The sequence below is a fragment of the Sciurus carolinensis genome, chromosome 7 (genome assembly GCF_902686445.1).
Source record: "Sciurus carolinensis chromosome 7, mSciCar1.2, whole genome shotgun sequence".
Lineage (NCBI taxonomy): Eukaryota > Metazoa > Chordata > Mammalia > Rodentia > Sciuridae > Sciurus > Sciurus carolinensis.
In genome coordinates, this window is record NC_062219.1 from 135996704 (window position 1) to 136006214 (window position 9511).

General features: G+C 37.4%; 1 pseudogene; it reads right to left on the reverse strand.

Annotated features, from left to right (window-relative positions):
- Positions 1-3727: 3727 nt before the first annotated feature.
- LOC124988121 (calcineurin B homologous protein 1-like) lies at positions 3728-4293 on the reverse strand (annotated as a pseudogene).
- Positions 4294-9511: the final 5218 nt, after the last annotated feature.

Below are 9511 nucleotides of genomic sequence, written 5' to 3' on the forward strand. Positions count from 1 at the left end.
GCCGTGCTGGTCAGGCACCAACCCACCCACCCATCTCCTCTTCCTTTCTTGTGCCTTTGCTTCCTTGTCTAGTTTCAGTTCTATGCTCCGTCACCTCAGTCACTCTCGCCAGCGTCCTCGATCCCTTGCTCTGTCCCACTTTCACAATAGCTACCCCACAGACTCAAATCCCAAATGATCCATCTGTTCCTCTTCTCCATGCCTACTCTGAGGCTTCAGACCAGTGCATGGTGGTGGGTGTGGGGGAGTGTTCACTATTCTTCAAAAAAAAATTCTAAACATGCTTTTTTACAAATTAAAAATGAAAGGGAACTTTCTTAATTCAAAAAATGAAATTTTGCAACAACCATTTTTTGCAGCAAATATTTGTATACATAAAAATCCCAAATGGATTACACACCAAATGGAGCCAGTTTTCAGAATACATTGCCAATATGCAATACCCAATTATGTATCTTTATCCAATGACAAACAGGTTGACTATGAAAAAAAATTAAAGATACCATTTACTTCATCAAAGACATCAAGTACTTAGGAATTAATTTCACATTGCATACATTTGTCAAACTGAAATGAAAAATTACAGTCCTATGAAAAACTCACACATGAAAGTTTTTAGTAGATTTATTCATGATCGTCAAAACCTGTAAACAACTCAAATGTGTCTCAACAAGAGAGTGAATGTGGCCTTCAAGGAATATTGTTCAACAATATAGAAGAAAGAAGATCGATATGCATAAAAGCATAGGTAAGTCTCAAATGCTCAGGAAGTTAAAGAAGCCAGACTCAAAAAAGGTTGCATGCCATATGATCCAATCTATGTGACATTCTGGAAAAAGAAAACCTATGACAGAAAACCAATTGCCAGAGCAGAGGTGGGAGGGAAGCTTTACTAACAAGTAGGACAGAGAAATTGATGGCACTTTATACATCTTGATCAGGGTGGTGGTTATACCAGGGACGCTTTGGTCAAAATGCACAGACCCATAGTCTAAAAAGGGAGTTTTGCTGTATTCAGATTATACCTTAAGTTTTAAATTTAAAGAGAGGAAAAAAGGAACATTGTATTCTACTTGGAAATTTACTTTTAAAAAAATCTCAATAATAGAGTTGTTTCAAGGGTAAGTTTGTAAGCGATCAAAATTGCTATTTGTATTTTTTATGGTTCTACTTGTTCCCGTGTTTAAACAGTAGATTCAAAATAAACACTGATAATATACTGACTGTAAGACAAAGAAACAGAACTTAAATTATTTAAATTTGTCATTCTATGAGATCACTTGGAAATTTTGATCAGTGTTTAAATTTTTAAAACAGTGAAAAACAGTGAGATCTGTGAGGTATTTGGGTTTGCCAAATGTAAATTTAAGCTAATGCATAATGTATTCTAGAATATTGTATTAATAGATTTAAAATATAAATTTATCCTTTTTAAACTATAATATTTTTAAACCAAAGAATAAATTTTAAAAATACAAAGTTTACATCAATAGGACAATTTAGTAATTTCTTAAATTAGACCTCTTGCAGGTTGTTCAGTTTTATTTAAATTTATTTACTAGTTATAGGATGTTTTAAAAGGATTTCTATGACTACCTACAAATCTTCATGTGAAATATACATTAATAAAAAGACTTTAATCAATTCTGAAAGAAAATAGATTGAAAGGCATACTTTCTGTTGAACATGAATATACCAAGATTAATTTTGACCGTCACAGACAAAGTTGCAGAAGAAAAGTTTGAAAGCAGCAGTAGTTGGAAATCTTTTCAATACATGATGTTAACAGAATATCCACATAGAAAAAGAAAGAAACCACTCTTCCTTCAAACATAAAGTTGACTTCAGGTGAACTGAGACTTTTTTGTTTGTTTGTTTTTGTTTTAACCTCAAGTATTTATTGATAAATCAAAGAGCACAACTGTATTGGGACAATCTGGCTCAACTTGAACTAAAAGTGTGCTAGACAGCCAAAGGACAGGGAAGCCATAATTTTAGGAACTTTAAAAATGCAAATCAAGAAGCCTCTGAAGTGCCTCTCTAGAGATCAGTACCCTTTTATACAATTCCTATATTACATCACTTGATCACAAAAGTTGATACTTCATAAAGAATTTCTCATTCGTTTATGCTTGAACCATCAACCTGGTCATCCTCCTGCTCCCCACCTTTATCCAGTCCTTCGTAGTAATATTTTTTAGCAATTTCCTTCCTAAAGATTTGTTCACACATCTTGGACAGCCTCCTGAGGGGAAGAAACAAGCAGGCAAGCAATGAGTCAGAGAAAATCAGCCAAGGGCAGACTCACAGACATGCATAGGATGGCCATGGCCAGATACGATCAAGTCTAAAGAAGCTGACTTTGGCAGAGATGTTCTTCTGCTCGCTCAGAGGCCTGTAATGCCACCTCACATTGTCTTACCAGTGCCAGACCCCTTGTTTCTAAGGCATAAGAAGTGGTCTCTACAAAAGGGTAGAAGACACTGTAACCAGGCATCTAATGACACAATCCATTTAATGCTTTAGACCTATATTAGGGGTTGACTATGGTTTCCAGCATCAACATTTGCCAAGTGTAAAATTCACAAATAATTTTGTGTGAAACTTCAAGAATTAAGAATTAGTTCTTGAATTCTTTTGGACTCAGATCCAAAAGTTAGACACTTCCAGAACCCCAGTCTCTCTACTTGGAGATGTGAGGTGAAAGGCATTCCAGTGCACTAACAACAAGACATAAGCCATGCTGCAGAGTGTGAGTGAGGCAGGCTTTATAAGATGCCCAGTCCTCTTCTTCAAAAAGATTAGCTCTTCTGGTGGCAACAGTGTCCCAAAGTTAAGCAGACCTGTAGGCATTTGACTATTTTCTGAATAGTCAACACTGCACTCTCAGGAGAAGCCACGTAGGTACGTAAGTTGCGAATCAGAGAGCAGAGGTAGAGCAAGCCAGGCAAGCCACCCAGAACAGGTGGCTCTACACTTTTCACCAAGGCCAACTTCCAAGAAGGGTATCTCCCCTAGAATCCCTCTGATGAGAGAGCAGTACAGAGGACCAAGAGAGGGTCACATTCTTTCAAGAGAAGTGTTGGTTACCAAAAAGCTCCTGGAAAGGTAACAACCAAGGGACCCCATTTAAGAGTAAAGGTGGATAAAAACTGCCAGACCACCGAACTATCCTGCCAAGTCAGAAATAGATTTAACGGGTATAGTTTGGGGTGCCACGCAGAACTCAGGGAATTTTGAGGCTCATTAAAAAGCAGGGAGGCTGAAGAACTAAGTGGATGGTAAATTGGGTGACAGGGAAGCAAGACGCAAAGGACACATAGGAAGGAACCAGGAGCATGGGAAGTCCTCGTGGGAGGGAAGGCAGCATGTCCAGTCTACTTCCAGTGAGAGCTTTGCTGGCTTGTTCTTGGCACAATTCCATCTCTTTCTCAAACTGGATGCCTGTGGGGCATCGAGCAGCAGAACAGGGGAACGTGGTATTTATACATGGAGAATTGGTGAATGGATACTGAGCAGAAAGAACTGGGCGTTCCATTCTGTGATGCCCTGTGTATACACGAAAGCAGGGCTGGGTAGACAGAACATATCTGGGATTGTCATGCAACAGCAGCAGTATTTTTGGAAAAGAGGAAGGATAGGGTGGGAGTGGAGTTGGTGATCGGGAGGACTCTTAAGTGCCAGTTCTTAAATACTAGAAAGCAAGGAACGGTTTGGTCTCTGTCCTTTAGTGAAGAAATCGGATGCTCATTTTCTGTTCTGCACCTGCCTTCTCCAGACCTTAGCAAATTCTGTGAAATATATAGCACCGTCCCCATCCTGGTCAGACTCCTGGATGGTCAGGTCTGCAGTGCTGCCCAGCTGCTCATCTGGGATAGTCACTCAAGCCATCACGCATAGCACCTGCAACGGCTCATCACGGGAGACCTGGTCATCTTTATCCAAATCATTCAGTCGAAAAGCAAAGCGCAGTTCGTTGATTTGGCTGTTGAGTGGTTCTGGTTCATTCACATCTTGCTCTTTCCCTTGTCCTCTTTGGGTCTGAAATGAGCCAAAGTTCTCATGAGTCCACGGAAGTTTAACTGGTCCTCTCCCTTTGGAAAGAAGGCAGTAATGATCTGCTTCCCCAATGGGTTGATGGAAAGTTCTGGAATCCTCTGGAAATCTTCCCGGCTGAGAGTCCCATTCTTTCCTTTGTCCAGGCTGGTGAGAGATCTGACTGTGGGAAAAGCTGGTCTCCTTGATCTCCTTGGGCTCTTCGTCCCACAGTAACGTAGAGGCCTGAGGCCCCATCACTGTGCCAGGAGCTCCTCCAGATGGACCGAGACTTAAAGGTGATAAATAAAGTAATGCAGGTGTCTGAAAATATGGCAGGATTATCTTCAAGACCCTGGGCTACAAATTATTAGTGAAAAGGAAAAGACTGTTTCATTTGTCTTCATTACATTTAAATGCGGTCATCTCAGGATAGCGTTAGGTCAGCCACAGAGTGATCTTTAAACGGATGAAGGACATTCTAAACTCTGATAAAGTCAAGCATTAGCAAGGGTATACGGCAATGAGAATTCTCAAACTCGGCCTGTAGGTGGATAGACTGACAAAAAGTACTTTGAAAACAATCCGCATTATCTAATAAAGATGAAAATAATATATCCCACAAGGGTGAGAACTTCTGACTAGAGCAGAGTAAAGTGGTCAACTAATCCCTCCCCCCACAGAAAACAAGTACAAAACTGGATAAAATTGTTTAAAACAATAATTTCATGGCTTTGAAAATTTACCAACGGCAACCAACAAATGGAAAGGTATTTAGTCATGAAAAGCTACTAACAGGTTGAGGGAAGAAAACCAGGAGTCTGCAGACTTATTGCTGGTCAATTCCTCTGCCAATCTGGTCAGTCAGGTTGTTTTATCAGGTAATGAGAAATGGTAGCTTTGGCCAAATACCGATGAGTTTAAAATATGCACAGATTATGTAGACAGATACAGATGTAGCTATAGCTATATAACATCATCTATCAAATGAAAATATACAACACCAAAGATTATATAAATAATATATTATCTATTGAATGAAAAAATATCTTTGTGTATAGGTATGGATATGTGTGTGTGTGAGTCAGATTTCTGTCACTGTGACAAATACCTTGGTTCACAGTTTCAGAGGTTTTAGTCCATGGTCATTGTTTTTGGGCCTGTGACAAGGCAAAACAACATGGCAGGGAGCACTTGGTGAAGAAAAGGTGCTAACCTCATGGGGATGGGAAGCACAAGGAGAGGAACGGTTTGGGGTTCCCAATATTCCCTTCAAGGGCACAGCACCCCCAATGACCTAACTTCCTCCCACTTGGTCCCACCCCTTAAAGGTTCCACCACCTCCCAATAACACCATCAGCTGGGGACCAGCCTTCAACACATCAGCCTTTGAAGGTTCATTTAAGATTACACACACACACACACACACACACACACACACACACATGTGTACACACACACGTAGAGACATGTGTGAGTATGAACAATGAAGAGAAAAGGAAAGGAAGTGGGTTTGTATTGAAGTTGTTCTACTGTATTGGAATTAAGTCAATATTAATCTGAAGTGGGTACTAAAAAGTTAAAATGCATATTGCAATCGCTAAACACCAATAATTCATTAAATAGAGTTGTAACCTCAACAGAGGTGACATAAATGGAAATGAAGGAGAGGGGACTTCCAAAAATCTTCTCCTCCACAAAAACCATGAGAACACTGGCATAAAATGTCAAAATCAAATTATTATAGCTCTGGAAATCAGCCAAAGACTTGACACAATCTGGGATCACTTATTCAAGAAAAACAGCACATATCAGTAAAGGAAAATATGCTCTCTGAATTTCTGACATCCTGACGTGGCTCTGTTGCTGTCCTCCTCTCCTCAGTTCTCAGCAGCCTTGAAAACCAACGGTCCACAGTCACAATGAGATAAGCAGCCCAGAACCCACTGGAAGTACTGGAGCTCTTTCAAAACCCCATTCCTGGAAAAATGGTCATCACTGGGCTTGTCTGGTGGTTTCCTGGAAGATCCCATATGCGAGACTTGTCCTTATTCAGCTTTACTCAGATCTGGCCCAATGGAAACAGGGTTTTCTTCAGGACACTTGTTGAAAAAAAAATCAGTGCAATTATTTAACATTACAGTTACCTAAGGCAGTGATAAGACTTGAGACAAAAGAACACACTAATAACAAAAAAAAAGAAGAAAAGTTAAATAATGAATTGTCTACCAGGGGATTTGGAACTCTCCTAATAATCTGGAAGGTCAAATGATGGAACAGGGTTATTATGTTCATGCTCGGGGTTGTGTGTGTGCTTAGGAAAGATCTGAAAAGGCCCTAAGATGTCATCTCTGGTTGACCTTGAACCTTAACCAAACAAGAAATGAAGGTGAACACAGAGTTATAAACTGCATGGATGATCACTGAACCCCTCAGCAAAAAATGGGAAACATACTGGTTTCAATATTTATAGAATTAATCTAGTGGAGTTGCTAAACAAATCAACAGCAAAAACACCTATGACATCACCAACAAAAAATAACCACAGCATCAAATACTGGGGAAGAGGGAAGAATCTGATTTCCAGAATTACTACATTACATTATTTAAAATATCCAGTTCTAAAAAAATATATATCTATATATATGTATATATACACACACACACACACACACACACATATGTGTGTGTATACATATATATATACATATATATATACATATATATATATATATGCATATTTGACACACAAAGAAACAATCATGTTTCATTCACAGGGGGAAAAAAAAGCAGACAATAGAAACTGCCTTTGAAGAGGTGCAGATATTGGACCTAGTAGACAAAACTTTAAATTCACTATTTTAGTCAGGTCCAATAGCACACACCTATAATCCCAGTGACTCAGGAGGTTGAGACAGGAGGGTTGCAAGTTCAAAGCCAGCCTCAACAACTTAGCAAGACCCAAAGCAACTTAGTGAGACCCTGTCTCTAAATAAAATATTAAAAAGGTTGGGGGTGTGGTTTAGTGGTTAAGGATCCCTGGGTTCAATCCCTGGTACTCTCCCCCTCAAAATCCACTATTTTAAATATGTTTAAAGGACTAAAGTAAATCATGGTTAAAGAACAAAAGGAATGTATGAGCATTACACCTCACCAAATAGAGAAAAATAAAAAATAAATTAAAAAGTATTAAAGGAACCGAAAATATTCCGTAGTTGAAAAGTATAATGGATAAAATGAGAATTCCCTATAGAGGTTCAATAGCAATTCTGAGAAGACAGAAAAAAGAACTGGAGAACTTGAAGCTAGGTCAATGGAGACTGTTTACCCTGAGAAACAAAAAAATCAAAAAGAGAAGATTAAGGAATAGAATCTCAGTTAGCTGTGGGATAGCATCAAGCACACCACCATATACTCAATGGGAGCCTCAATAAGGTAAGAGAGAACGTGTTAGAAACAATATTTGACAAAAGAATGACCAAAACATCACAATTTTGATAGAAAACATTAATCAACACAATCAAAAAAGCTCAGCATACAAAAATTAATATAAATTCAAAAAGATCCATATCTAGACATAAAATAATCAAAGTTCTTAAAGGAGAGAATCTTGAATACCTCAAGAAGTTGACTCATCCTGTTCAAAGGATTCTCCGAAAGATAAACAACTGATTTCCTATCAGAAACTTTGAAGGCTTGAAATCAGTGAGATGATAAATTCAAAGTGATGAGAAAAAAAATGTGATCAAATAAAAATTCTATATCTAGTTAAACTATCCTTCAAAGTGAAGGAAAAATTAAGACACTGTCAGACAAAAACTGAGAGGATTCATTACCAGACCAGCCCACAAGAAATATGTCCTTCAAACTGAAAGGAAAGGACACTAGATACTAACTTGAATACACATATAGAAATAAAGAGCATTGGTATTTTAGTCAGCTTTTTCACTACTGTGACCAAAATACCTAATAAGAACAATTGGAGGAGGAAAGTTGATTTCCTGGTTCATGGTTTCAGAGGTCTTAGTTCACATATGGTCAAATCTATTCCTCTGGGCTCAAGGTGAGGCAGAACAACATGGCAGAAGAGTGTGGTAGAGGAAAGTAGCTCAAGACATGGCTTCAGGAAGCAGAGAGATGGTTCTCACTATGACAAAATATAAACCCCAAAGGCACCCAATGAACCACCTCCTCTGGCTAAACACTACCTGCTTTCAGCTACCACTCAGTTAATCCCTATCAGGAGATTATTTCAGTTATTGGGTTAAGGCTCTCATAACACAATCACTTGACCTCTAAACTCTCTTGCATTGCCTCACACATGAGCTTTTGGGTGACACCACATATCTAACTAAATATGCAGTAAAAGTAAAAACAGGGAAATATAAAGAAAAGTGGGATTGAATTTTTTATTTGTAACTCTTTGATCTTATTTAAAACACAATAGCATACTATGGAAATTATAGATTTGTGTTGAGTAAACAATGTGTAAAGAAGTAATTATAGGACAATAACAACACAAATTGAGGAAATGGAGCTATATACAAAGTTTTTTATACTATTAAATTTAAGTTCATATTAATATAAAGTACATTGTTCTAAATTAAGATGCTAAATGTAATTCCTAAGTAAACAACTTCAATAAATCTTTAGTTAGACTGATCAAGAAATAAGGAAGACCCAATTACTGAATTTGGGAATGATGGTGCTAGTAATTTGCTCAAGAGTGATTTTAGTAATTCAAAAGAGGGGACATTACTACTGAGCTTAAAGAAATGAAAAACAATTTAAGAGAATAATATAATCAATTGTATGTCAGCAAATTAGATAACAAAGATGAAATATAGAAATTTCAATAAAGACAAACTTTGAAAACTGACACAAGAAGAAATAGAAAATCTGGATAAATGAATTGTTAATGACATGAAAGGGTTATACTCCATAAAAAAGTGGAATTTATCCTAGAATACAAAGTTGGTTTACTATAAAATCAACCCATGAATAAACCACATTAAAAGAATAAAGGACAAAAACAACATTAGCTTTTTAAGAGACAAAAAAATGACAAAATTTAAAAACCCTTTCACCATAAAAATAAATAAGTATGTAACAAATTAGGAATAGAAGGTAAATTTCTCTATCCAAGGTATTACCACCACCCTTAATGGCAAAAGACAAGTTTTCACCCTAAGATCAGAAAGAGGACAAAGACATCTGCTCTTTCCACTTCTCTTCAACATTTCCAGGAGGTACTGACCAAGGGAAATAGGAGAAATATCAAAATAAAAGACACTAACGTTGGGAATAAATAAGGGAAACTATTTCTAATGGAAGATGATATATTGCAGAATAAAAGATCAGCATACAAAATTCAAATTAATTTCTATATACAATGACCCATATAAAATAAAATTAAGATTATTGTAGTTAAAATGCATAGAATAAGAAAATTATGAATAATAAATTCGACAAAGGA